This window comes from Haemaphysalis longicornis, unplaced genomic scaffold, assembly GCF_048455015.1.
Source record: "Haemaphysalis longicornis isolate Haplotype H1 unplaced genomic scaffold, Haemaphysalis longicornis Haplotype H1 scaffold_4, whole genome shotgun sequence".
In the NCBI taxonomy this organism is placed as follows: domain Eukaryota; kingdom Metazoa; phylum Arthropoda; class Arachnida; order Ixodida; family Ixodidae; genus Haemaphysalis; species Haemaphysalis longicornis.
The window spans coordinates 46,669,040-46,682,579 of NW_027526361.1; the positions used below are offsets into that span (position 1 = coordinate 46,669,040).

General features: G+C 49.9%; 2 protein-coding genes across 5 annotated transcripts in view; one reads left to right on the forward strand and one right to left on the reverse strand.

The window, feature by feature from the left end:
• LOC144178639 (G patch domain-containing protein 4) overlaps positions 1-13,540 on the reverse strand; it is a 467,686-nt gene that overhangs the window by 167,291 nt on the left and 286,855 nt on the right. The window lies entirely within an intron of this gene.
• LOC144178641 (uncharacterized) overlaps positions 9,557-13,540 on the forward strand; it is a 227,396-nt gene continuing 223,412 nt past the window's right edge. Inside the window, exon 1 of the mRNA XM_077706644.1 lies at positions 9,557-9,613. The gene's annotated coding sequence lies outside the window, so the exon portion shown is untranslated. The remainder of the gene's footprint in view (positions 9,614-13,540) is intronic.

Consider the following 13,540-nt stretch of genomic DNA (forward strand, 5'->3'; position numbering starts at 1 on the left):
AAGACTTCGAAGATAGCTCCCTCGTAGCCTAGAAACATTATATCATCGCCTACGACTCCTCTCGGCTTGCCCCAACAGTTACCCTTTTCGCCTCGGACAGACGACCAACCCGTACTGCGGCAACTGTTCTTCTGTTCTTCCGTGCTCTAATGTTGCAGCGGACTATGAAGACTGGACAATCTCAAGATCTCCACAAATCGAACAAATTGCTACATGAACAAAGATGACACTACACCCCGAGTAGAACTATTTGCACAGACGTGGAGCGTGCAAAAAAAGAAGGCAGCGCACCTGTCATCGATGCAATCGCTCTGAGGAGGGAGCTTCGAGCAAAACTGCCCAAACGTGCCTTCACTCCGATCGCGTTCGCTGACGAGTGGGCCACAACACACGCTGACTCTACCATTCTTGAAACTTCACAAAAGGGACCAATTGCACAATCAAATATGGTTACATTGATCACGCAATTAGGGCAGCAGCCGGAGCTATAGGCGCACTCCACTAACTAATTTTTGTGTTAGAACACCAGACGCACCGACTTGAGACCTATGGCCGATTCCTTTAGCAGTTCCTCACAATCCGCGAGTAAAGCCGTTGCACGATTACCACTTAAAGAGGTTGTTAAGTACGCGCTCATTTAATTAATACCGCGCGGCACATAGATTATCGTTCTTTATGTACAGCGTGTTTACCTTTATTGTTTGTTTTCATGCAGGCGGAGCTTACCTTGGCGAGGGGGGTGTGGGGAGAAACGGAGGAAGCTGCTTCTTTGTTCGCCGCGCTATTGTAGTCACCCTACGAGCGGGCCTGGAAAGGACTTCTACAAACGCGTCGGTACCCAAGGATAGTTGAAAGCGATGTTGGCTGTTGAAGGAGGATTTCCCTTTGTTTGGGAAACTGGAGGAGGGGGGCGATTGACATTTTAACGACCGCGGTTACCGCCATGAGAATGCCGGAACCGGACGGGAGCTGGAGGTCAATCAAGGGGTCAAAGATAGGAAGAGGGCACGAGACGTTCTGTCTAACACAGTTGCACTGCTCAAAGCTACTGGGCGAAGTTTCCATTCACTTCATGTCTGACCCCGACGACTCGGTGGCTGGGACGCGTCAATGGGTACGCGACCAGGCTTTGTTGGGCGCTCGACGTGTTTACAAAGCAAATGAATTCTGGCGGCGTGGGGCCCAATTATAAACGCGCATGGTAGGGACAATACTATAAGACGAGCCGCCCGAGAGCCGATGCACGTCATTAGGTTTGCTTTTGGTTGGTTGGTTTTTATTTGTGTTACAGTTATGTTTTGCTGAAGACCTCCGGTTTTCTGTATGAGATTGAGGTGGGTCACGTGACTATTTTGGACCCACCTAGCTTTGTTTGTCACTGTGGCCAATCAATGGCCTAGTGTGGGTTAATCAATGAGCCATCCTCACTCTCAAGTTGTGACGTCCCTTTTGTGGGCGGGGTTTGGTGGTAAAACCGAGGGGCTTGAGGTTTAGGGAAAAAAGAGGACGGGAGAGCAGCGAGCCCCGCTCAACGCGGGCCTTGCCCGACCTATTTTACGCGATCATGAGTCTTCAGAGTTGTAAATACGTAGGGTAAATAAGGTGTACATATTTTACATGTTGCTTTTGCTTGGAGTAGACCGTCGTTGGCTACGTGGCATCGGCCAACGAGCCAGCCAGTCGTCATTTCATCGGATGATCGCTTCGATCACGGCCGACCGATTCACCTGTTTTAACTGAGGTACTGACCCCATATTTTGTGTAATATTATTACACCGTTTGCTTCCTCTACTGAAATACCCCGACTGAAATATGAGCGGCCTGCGACGCGTGTAACATACTTTATTTCATCTCATTTACCGGGCCGGCCGATACAGCTCGTGGGGTGGTGCACAGCAAATGGACATCAGCGTGACATCACTCCGTGGTAGGGAAACGAAGGTGACATAGCCGTGTGCCTCATACGTGCGGCAGAGACGCGTGACGTCACTTCGCACGTGCAGCCCGGCGAGCGACGACTAGGCGCTGGCGCATTCATGAACTGCTTGGGGTAGCCAGAGCTACAGGCATAACCTTTCTCCAGAAAGACACTCTTACTAACAACTAAGTACCACACGAGTGAAAGGGGCCAATGAAATAGCTTAGAATTGCAATAGAAGTCGCCATTAGGACTTTTATTGAAAGCTGTGATCAATATCAGCCTCGATGGTAGGCTTAGATACACTAAGGAAGGAAGGAAGGAAGGAAGGAAGGAAGGAAGGAAGGAAGGAAGGAAGGAAGGAAGGGATAAAACATCTTCATAAAGCAGTCAGTAATGAGGAAGAGAGTTCCCATTCAAGGGCCCCTTGAGTTTGTCCGGCTTCTAGGGCTCTCTTGACCCGCCAAAGCAGCTCAGCCGCTAACCACCTGTGTCCGGGGCGGTCAAAACAACGCCTCCACCGACCTCCGCGCTGTGGGGTCCGCGGAAAACGGCGAGGTCATAGCGTGACTCTGCCATACGCGCCATGCTGGCTGGAAGCGATTGAAACCGAAATTGGCGATTTCCAGGCCTTTCTACGTTATTCATTACCGCGCTTTCAAGTATTTACACTACTGTTTCGGGGTTGATAGGCCGTTAAGCATCGATAAAGGCAATAAAAAGGAGACGTGAAATTCTGGTGTCAGTATTCCTTTAACGGTCTCAGCCGCACGCGCTACGCTATTATACTGTTGGGGACTGTATACCTGTGCTACGGAGCAAAGACCAATCGTCCTGATGCTTCAAGATACGCATGACACTGGTACCCTGCTACGACAATACAATAACTACTGTTGCCCTGCCTTTGAGCGCAAGCATGATGTCGAACCCAGAACAGCGATTCTACAACTGCGAACACCGCACCCTAAATGAAGGGAAGACTGTCACTTTTCTGCGCGTAGTCTTTCCTTGACGCGTATGATGCAAATGACCACTTTCAAACTGCCCAAACGAATTTCAGCAGCCCGTGGGCACGCACTACAGCCTGCCTTTTTTCCCCAAGAAGGCTTTGTCTGGCTACTAGAGAAATGCCAACGACCGTACATTCGCGTAGCCTTTGATCAAATTAAGGAGGGAGTATACGACATCGTCTCATACGTGTGTACTATAGTACCCGTATTGCGATGTGATGTTGCTGGTCTATCACTCAACTGTATTCAGTTTTCCCTGCAAAAGAGCCCGTTCTATTAGGTCGTGTCCCAACCTGGTGCCTGTACCCGGGGCACTATGCTCTCCCCTATTATTACTTGTGTCGCGAGGCGAAGTGAAAGAAGAAAACGAGGACGAAACCCAAGACGCTCCAAGTGAGGTACGTTCCGACCACCCTGAGAGAAACATCATCATCGTCGTGCGGGGTCATTCACCCCATACTCTCACGCCTAACGTCCAATAGGAAGCGGCGAATAACAACGGTGAAAGTGATCACGGGAAGGAGGAGGGGTGCGGGTGGAATGCATTGAGAACACAGCTGTCGGGCACCCATACCCGAGCATGTAGCAGCATTCATCTACGGGTAGCGCCTGCATCTACCATCAGCAAGTGATCAAGCCAGGCATCGGGAGGGGACGACAGTGTGTCCATGAGGGCTGCGTTGGCTACAACTGCGGGAGCCCAGAACACGGTGTACCACAGTGGACCTCCATGCGTGACCTGGCCCCCACCAACGACGCCGTGCCGCGACCGGCCCCTGTTTACGCTGCCACGCCTCAACCAGTCTAAAGGTACGACAGAACTGGTGCAACTGTAAGCCGTGAACCGTGTTCCTCCATGCAATTGAATTTTCGTTTTAAACTTTGCAGGGTCATTAACGCTTTTTTCTTTTGTTATACATGCTTGTCTTTGTTCCGTGCGTCTGCCTTCGGTTGCTCGGGAAATATAAACGCAGGGTCTTGTCCAGTGTTTTGTGTCTTTTTTACACTGTTTTTTTATATAAACCTGACACTTGGTGATGACGGAGCTTGCCATGCGAGTCGACGCTATTTGTGGCTTAAAGTTCATTATATTAGTTGGTGATGGGACCATTATGGAACCACTTGCGGCCCGTCGCATATCAACAACGAACGATACAAGCGGCCCTTGACGCATTGACGAGGTTCTACCTTTCACAGGCATGTTTCCTTCATTTAAAAAAAAAAGACGTGTATAGTTGTGCGAGGTACCGAAGCCGACAAGTCACGTGTGTCACCAACGTTCGACCACCAGCGTTTACGACATGGGATCGACGCCGTGAGAGTGCACGGCATGCACGTAAGGCTCGATAGCCTCCTTTGTACATGCTACATGATACTCCACCTTTTCGAAGAATCTTTGTCCCATTGGCAGGCGCGGGGGCTGACGTCACTTGCCGGTCCACAATTGCCCTACTGACGTCGAGGGTGCTTTACGGTCACCTCCGTTGTCCCCGGCACGCCAGCCAATAGACTCGACATGACTACTTCTGCGCGAGGCGCTTCGGTTTGTTACAGGTGTGCTGAAACGCACGGGAGTCGAAGAAATCCAGTGACCCGACACACTACGGCCCATCCGCAAAACAACTGAGGCTGCTCAGGTCGGACATCAAACTCGCCTCCAATATACTTCGTAGGGTCTTGCCATCATCGCCAACATAGGACGGGACGCTTCACTTGTGCTTCCGATCACCGCAGCGATGCCTTATGGGGGTGCTTTGTAGTAGCCAAGCCCACCCGTTATGAGTAATTTGGGACCACACTATCCCCCCTCAGCGCAGTGGCGGTCCTAAGGGGGGGGCGAAGGGGGCGGTCGCCCCCCCCCCCCCAAACAGGTCCTCAGTTTCTTATTTTTAGTTTTTTTAAGCATTCCACTTGCGCGAAGTTAAATCCCAGCGGGTTGCACCACATACGCGCACCGCCTCTATGGTTATCACCACCTCCGCAGAATTGGCGCAAGGAGGAGAACGATTCTTTATTCGCCCCCCCCCCCCCTAAAAAAAAAAAAAAAAAAATCGCCCCCCCCAAAACCGATCTCTGGGACCGCTACTGCCTCAGCGCCGCCTACAACCAGCGGCATGGCAAAGCCATAGCTAGATCGCCGATGGACCTGGGGCACGGGTACACGAACGTAACAGTCGACTCGTTCGTTGTATGTTCAATGCTAGCATACAAAGCAATGTGCCTTGACCGAACCCTAACCACCCTCATCGAGGTGCCCGCCTCTGGCGTAGCCGACTCTACAGCATAAAGAGTTTCATCATCATCATCACTGGCCTATCTGCGCCCACTGCAGGGCAGATGACTATCCCATAGATCTCCAAATATCCCGGTCCTATGCTAACTGCGACCAATTTATCCCCGCAAACTTCTTGATCTCATCTACCCATCTAACTTTCTGCCGCCCCCTGCAACGCTTGCCTTCTCTGGGGACCCACTCTGTTACCCTTAATGACCAACGGTTATCTTGCCTTCGCATTACATGCCCTGCCCACGTTCATTTCTTGTTCTTAATTTCTACTAAGATGTTCTTAACACGCGTTTATTCCTTGACCCACTCCGCTCTCTTCTTGTACCCTAATGTTACACCTATCATCTTCCGCTCCATTGCCCGCTGAGTTGTTCTCAATTTAAGTTGAACCCTCTTAGTGAGCCTCCAAGTTTCTGCCCCGTAGGTGAGTACCGGTAAGATGCAGCTGTCATGCACTTTCTTCTTCAGGGACAATGGCAGGCTGCCATTCATAATCTGAGAATGTCTGCCGTATGCACTCCAACCCATTCTTGTCCTTATTTATCTCTGCCTCATGGTTGGGATCCGGGGTCACAACTTGGCCTAAGTAGATATATTCGCTTACCACTTCCACTGCCTCGCCACCTATCTCAAACCACTGTGCTGTCCCGAGGTTATTGATCATTACTTTGGTTTTCTTCATATTAATTTTCAGGCCCACGGTTCTACGCTGTCCAATGCGGAAAGCATGCTTTGCAATTCGTCCCCCGAGTTACTTAGCAAGGCAACGTCATCAGCAAACCTGAGGTTACTGAGGTATTCTCCATTAACCCTTACTCCCACCTGTTCCCAATCCAACGTTCTGAATACTTCTTGTAAACATGCTGTGAATAACATTGGAATAATAGAGGTTAACAGCGCATAAAGTCGACGACACATGAGGAAGAGACGACACAAAAGGAAGTCGTCTCTGTGCGCTGTTAACCCCTTTATGATGCCCTACCAACTAGCACACCAAGCCATCCTCGACTCGATCAGCCCGAGACAGCTTGCTTAGCTATCGGGAAATAACTGAGCATTACCGCCTCGCCCGCCGCATATTCCCCCCGGCTCATCCTACCCTCTCTCACTCTGAAGAACGCTTATGGCGCCTCATTCAAACAAACACTTTGCCCTGTCGCGCCACACTGCACCTAATTCATCCCACCTTGTATCAGTCCGTCAACTGCCCCGCATGTGGCTTGAAAGACACCATCATCCATGCCATGTGGGCATGCAACAACGACCCCTTCCCATTAATCCGTACCACCGAGCAATGGGAGGCGGCGCTGGGTAGCTCCGACCCGCAGATGCAAACAAGTCTGACGGAACGCGCTGCCTTGGTCACCGGCAAACTGCAACTACCGGTCAACGCCCCCTCCTAACTATGTATCGCAATAAAGTTTATTTCTCTCTATATATATATAGACCTTGAACTGTATGGTCTTGTTTGGACTGTGGAGCGTGTGCAATTGATCACATCATGGAGATCCACGTACACACGAACTCTCAAGCCAGTGCGTACGCAGGCAGCGGTATCTGGACAGTTCTCGTGCTGTTGCACAAAGCCTGGGCTTGGCCGCTAGAAAAATGGTCCGATGCTCAATGAAAATGTCCCGGATTAAGTCGCGACCTTTGCAAAGGAGTGTGTCCTCTGCACCTCCTGTAACCCCTATGAGTTTTCGCTTCACCTTCAGGCCAGCGAGTCATCTACTGCAATGACATTCAGTCACCATCATAATCGTCATTTTGGAGCAACGCCTTCTATAATATGTTAATCTTTTCCGTGATAAGAGGGCGAATTATCCGTCGTGCAGTAACGCGGAACACGGCTTGGCTAGTGTTCTTGGGCAGACGGCCTGCGGCGCTAAGCAAACAAATCAAAACTGCGCATGCAGACCGAGGAGGAAAGGGGGGTGGAATAGGAGGAGGAGGAAGGAAGGAGAGATAGCGAACAGCCGGAGCCTGCGTGTCCGCTAACGACCTCTGGCGCGCGGTCACAAAACCACGAGCAGACCAGAAATCACGTGCGTCGGGGGGAGGGCGGCGATCGAGGTTTGTGCCGGCACAGCGACGACCGAGACGACTATACGACGAAGCTGCATCGATCGCGGCGAACTCGGCACACACACAAACGGGGGAGGGAGGGGGGCATATGCGGCCGGACCAGCGGCGCGATCAGCTGACGCGCTCCTCATCTCTGAATCCCTGGGGGCGCCCCAGAGCAGCACTCAGAGTGGACCTGCGAGTCGCGCTGTTCGAGCAGAGCAGGGCGCGTTACGCGCCCTGTCGACGGCACGATTTGTCTGCGTTGCCCGCGGACAGTACGCGCGGCTGTGATGACAGAGTGGTCAGGACCACCGGGAGACTCGGCGAATATGATAATAAAGCGGCCTTGTGGACTAGCATCTAATGCATCAGGAATGTCCTCATTGTTTACGATTTCTAGGCGGTTGTGCTGTGCACTAACAGTCAACTACACAGCATCTAATGCATCGGGAATGTGTGCGGTGATTTCACACCCTGCAGTTAATTACGTGTTATCGATGTTCTCTCCAGTTAAAATGCCATACGGCAAAGTGGTTGGTGTGTGCGTGGCAAGCTTCAAAGATTCGGTGCATAAACAGCGACCGGCCATGGTAGGAAAGGTAGAAGTCATGTTTGCGCGTTGTGAGAAGATTTGGGCCACGTTATGAAGCACGTCTATGCTATTACTGTTTGCGACGGGGTAGAAACCAGCTCCCACTGTTCGGCTGCGGAAGATGACTTCAGAGCTCAGGAACAAGGAGGTCACTGACCCTTCTTTTATAGCCGTGTGTTATTTCGGTTCTGTTGACAGTTTGTTGCACGACATCGGTATTTCTTTTTTATGTTTTATTTGCGCATTTTTTGTGACACAGAGCTCATTTAGTAATGCTTTCATGTTTTCTGTGCCCCTAACAAGGAGTTGCAGAGTCTCTTATGGGAGCGTGTCAAGAGAATGCCAAATCAAGCAAAGTACAATGCAGTAATCCACGTAATGTTTTTTGCTCCTAAATCACGCAAGACAACTAAGTGAGATTAACGTTAAGGTAAGTATAAACGCTATGCACTCGAGTTGTAGGGGGAACATGTGGGGCGTGTTGTTGTTGTTGTTGCTGTTGTTGATCATAATGATGATGTTGTTGCTCCAGTTCTGTGGCTGGTGTAAACAAGGGCGTGTGATACACGCGAACCTGCCAGTGGCAGAGACGAGCTGAATGACCGCGCGAAAAATTCAGCATTCCGCCTGACAGGTCTAACAGGCTTGGTTGTCTGCAGGAAATAAGCAAGAAACATGTCGGTGTCGTACAGTTAGCAGAAATATGCGCATTTACGGCCTCGAATGAAAAATGCCTACCCGAGGGAAGTGCTAACTCAGAGGCGTAAAATTTGTAGCAAATTTGCCGGCTTTAATAAACTCGCAACCTAACACAACTGAAATTCTCTTACGAGCGCATATGCCACAAAAGTGCGTGAAAGAGCGCGCACTTGTATATTTTCTGTTGTATTGTTTTTATAATCTATATGACCATTACGTTAAAGTGAATGTGTGTCCATGAGAGAGAATTTTAAATGGTATGATTTTTACAGGTTAATTTGGGGGAGCCATAAAATGTATTTGCATTAAGCATCTCAGTCAATATTGCAAAAAAAAAAAACGTATATATGTGAGGTCTTGCAAACTGTTGGAATACTTTTACGGCGACGTAGAAAAGTTCTGGGCTTGTTTGCGACAATTAAAACCTCCAGGCGTCTCACCGGAAACTCATTTTGAGTTTACCCAATTCGATACCGTAATATTGATTTTTTTTTTGTAGCTACTTCCCGTTAGTAACTTTTCCTTAGCTAGTTATGCGTAAAAGCTCATCCACTTGCACAGTGGTACTGAAAGAATTTTGTAATGAATACCATATTTTTGCGGTACCCTGAAGGCTCCCTAAGAAAAAAAAAGGTACCTCAAAGATAAATAAAGGTACCTTGAAGGCACGGACCACGCGTCACCAAGGTAAACAATAACAAAAAAAGATGCGAGGCTGCAATAGCCTGGAGCGCCGCTAAATCAAAGGCTGTTGCCGGAACCAAAATGGAGCGCCGACCGGCACCTCACTTCGCCCTTTTGCCAGCCGCGGTCGGGTTGGGGACACGAAAGCGCATGCGCCGTCTCATCAGGAGGAGAAGATTCGCGGGAAATAGGGAGGGCGCGAAGGGAAGAAAGGCGCGGTGGGAGAGGAGTGGTCACGTGACCAAGCAGCGGTGGCGGCGGCGACGGGTTCCCACCCCCCAAGGTACGGCGCGAGGCGCGAGACGAGGCAGCGTGCGGCAAGGATCCGCCGCGACCGGCAGCACCACGCAGCTCAGGTGAGTCGCGCCGGCGCGGCGCCTCGCTCCCCTCGCTGCGGCGACGTCCCGATGCGCGCGCGCGCGGGTTCGCGGCGCGCTTGCAGGCTTCCATTCAACAGCTGCCTCCCTCACAGCGCGCCGGCACCGACACAGAAGCTTGCGTCAGAATGAAAGTAGGTAGACTTGCGGGCACAGTACGGCCCTGTACACATCGCAAGCGCCTGGAAGATACGGACTTCGGAAAGCGAACGGAAACGCGCGTTCTCATTCATGGCAACTAACCTATCCCAAGCGGTGACTACGGAAGAGCGAACCTTTATCGCCTGTTGAGCCAGCTGATTGATGAGGGGTGGGTGAATCTGACTCGAACAGATGCTTCATCTTGAAAAAAAAAAAAAAAAAAAACAGGCATAATCCCGATCACGTGCAGCACACACCGCTTCCCCGATAGTTTGGTCAAATCGCGCGTAAACATCGCTCTGCGCGGAGGAGTCAAGACACCCAAGCAGCTGGGCTGATTCCCAAGCACGCATGAACAGTGATTTTTCATCTGGAGCGAATAGATCTGACGGTGTTACCCCGCAAACATTGCACGACTGAGCGCTCCCGATCTTTCGTCACAGAGATGTGGAAGCGATGCGCGGGTTTACTCGGAAGTGGGAGGACCGGCGGTCGTCGACGAAATCCTGGCTTCTGCGTCCACTTGTTGCGATATCGACCAGAACTTGCTCCTCCCGCACGTTTCATCTCGAGAGCCTTAGCTCGAGATATCGTAGGGAACTTGCCCAAAACTGCACGCGGGTTGTCTTCGCGAAGCGAGTGCGGGTTCTCCAACCGAATGAATGAATGGGCCAGTATAGCTCCAGAACGACGAGAGGACGAGGAAGTGCACTTGTACTCTTAAGCGTTTTATTTCCTGTTAAAATGTCGATTGTTCTCTTGCGTCACCTGTTTTAATTCCAAAACAACTTTCAGCATACTGGGTATGTCCTGCCTTTTTTTAGGCATAAGTTAGGAATGGTCAGATTTTTATAATGCTAAAAATGCTCCAAGAATATTGCACCGCAGGGATATCTTTGGTGTTTATTTAGATTCTCAGAAACAAGAACTTACCCGCCGCGGTGGCTCAGTGGCTAAGGCGTTGTGCTGCTGAGCACGAGGACGCGAATTCGATTCCCGGCTGCGGCGGCCGCTTTTCTGATGGAAGCGAAAAACAAAAAACGCCCGCGTGTACGAGATTTCGGCGAACGTTAAAGATCCCCAGGTGGTCAAGATTAATCCGGAGCCCTCCACTACAGCGCGCCTCATCGCCTGCGTTGCGCCGGCGCGTTAAACCTTAAAATCAATCAGAAACACGAACTTGGGCATAATTTGTGGAAGGCCGTCAGTTTAGAAAATGAAATCCCCCTCCATCTGTTCGGTGTCTAGACAAGCAGATATAATTTGGTTTCTGTACAAGAGAGTGGCCCCTGCGCTCTTTTGACCGGGATGCGAGGGGTTGGTAGGGTATTTAACGGAAGCTGCTCTTGGCAGCGCGTTTGAGAGCTTGTTAGCGAAATCACTCATGGTTCTCAAAATGGGATGTACCGGTACGTGACTGTTGGCACAGGGCAGCACGTGAGAAACAGCCGTGTTTAGAGGGCTCGAAGATAATGTCTCAGTTAGCTGGGAAAGCTAACAGAGGATCATGATGACACAGCGAAAGCTCAAAAGTTAAGAACTGATTTATTGTAGCTTTTATAAAGTCAGCGCAAAAACGCGAGAAATAGCAAGCAAATTAAGTATATCAGGTACAGAGTTTATCAGGTACAAGTAAATCAGGCACATAGTTTTAAAATAGAACTGAATGCTATAAAAGATATAGTGAACACTGGTGGTACGCGGGGGAAGGGGGGGGGGGGGGGCAGGACGAGCCCACTTTTTCCTAGATAACCTGTAGAGTCCCTCAGGCATTATGAGGAGGAGGAAGGACATAAATACACATTTATAAAACATGACAGCGCCACAGCATTAAACTGCGGAATTCAGGTCCTAATTTAAGAAGAAGGTAATAACTGTACTGGTATACAGCATGCAGGGTACAAGATACGAGGTACAGATGCTTAAAAATAACAAAAAGGGCAGCAACGTGGACACTGTGCTGAAAACACAAATAAGTTTTAAGAAAAAAAAATGGAGGAAATTTAAACAAAAACCTAAGCGCAATTACACCTGGGTAACGGAGATTTAATTAGTTTGCCATTCGACAGTACTGCGTGGCAACTTGCTCCGGTCACTTATGGCGTGTGCACATAAAGAAAACGTGAAAACATTAGTGTGGCAGTGGTAAGCATGAATCTTCCCGTTGTGGTCACGGTGGTGCCGTATAGAGTGCGAAGTAAGAATAAATGGGTCCCCCGGAATTCCGATATTACTGAACTGATTGAGTGATTGATTATGGGGTTTAATGCGCCGACACTACACAGGTGATTAGGCGCGCCTCACTGGAGGGCTTTGGATTAATTTTGACCACGTACCTGGAGATCTTTACGCCGAAATTTCGAACACGGGCGTTATCACCTCCCGCCTCCCCCAGAAAAGCGGCCGCCGATGCTGGGAATCGAATCCGCGTCCTTTGGTTCAGCAGTGTAACGCCTCAGCCACTGAGCCACCACGGCGGGTGAGATTACTTAACTACCTGCGATATAGTAAAACTCATTTGTCACGAAATCGCCGGTTCCCCAGAGTGGCTCACCCAAGCTGCCCCTTGAACAACTAATTTGATGCTGCTGTCATAAGTGAAGCCCATTGAAACAAATCATGCCGCATGAATAAAAATTGGGGGTCTCTTATGACGCTGGCATAGTACCCCCCGTACGGACCTAAGGCGCGTGATGATAATTACTATTTTATGAAGCATCCTGATTGCCTTAGAGCACGTGTAGTGAACACGCGTGGTTCAAGCCAGGTCGGCTGAGAATTGAACATTAAGATATTTATTTACCGAGTCGTTCGTGAGCAGAGTGACGCCAGGAGTGTATCGCCAATGACTGGGATGTGCCGTATCGTGAATCTCTTGCATGGAAATTTAGTTGAATGCAACGCATAACTTGTTCTGCAGCCGACAGGTATCAGCAGAGTTATTACCAGTGCCGCATCAAAAGTTTCGGGATGATTGTTGCATATCTGTTTTAGGTGCCGAAGCAGGGATACATTTCCGGAGTTCTCTTAAGACACCTTGATTTTCTAATGATGCTTCTTTATATTTTCCTGAGATTCGTTCGTGCGCTTTCGATGTGTATTACCTTCGCTTGCTTTTAGCACCCATTCGCCCAATGCGCCGACACAAAACAAGGCTTCGCACGTCACGCCCGCCCGGCAACGTCATCCTTTTGCACACGGCACACTTCCGCCTTGAGGCCCACACGCCGGCCCTCCGCCGCTGTCGTCACGTTGACGTCACTATGCAATCAGCCAATCAGCCAAGCTTTCATGTTTTTAACAGCAGAGCTGTGTGGACCGAGCTTTGTCCGTCCGTCACAAAGTCCCCGAAATCGAGCCCGGGACCCTCTAGAAGGCTGGAGGGGTACGGCGCTAGCAGCGGAGGAGAACACTAACATTAGCAGCAAATGAAAGAAAAAAAAACGCTTCCCGTGGTAGGAATCGAACCTGGGTTCCTCGCGTTCTGAAACCGACGTCTAAACGATTGAGCTGTCCTCTCCTTCCTTCTTTTTTCTTCTTTAATGCATGGAAATGTTAGAAAACTTTAAAAACTCAGAAAAGACAATTAACACACAATATAAACACTAGACAGGAAATGGGTAAGGACATCAGTCTAAGAAATATCGGCAACATTTTAGAACTCAGGCAAGCAAACGCACGCATCCAAAAGAGGCACGCATCCAAAAGGGAGTGGATCACTCTGCGCAGAATAAACGCTCCGCACCAACGCCGCCTGTTCCCGAA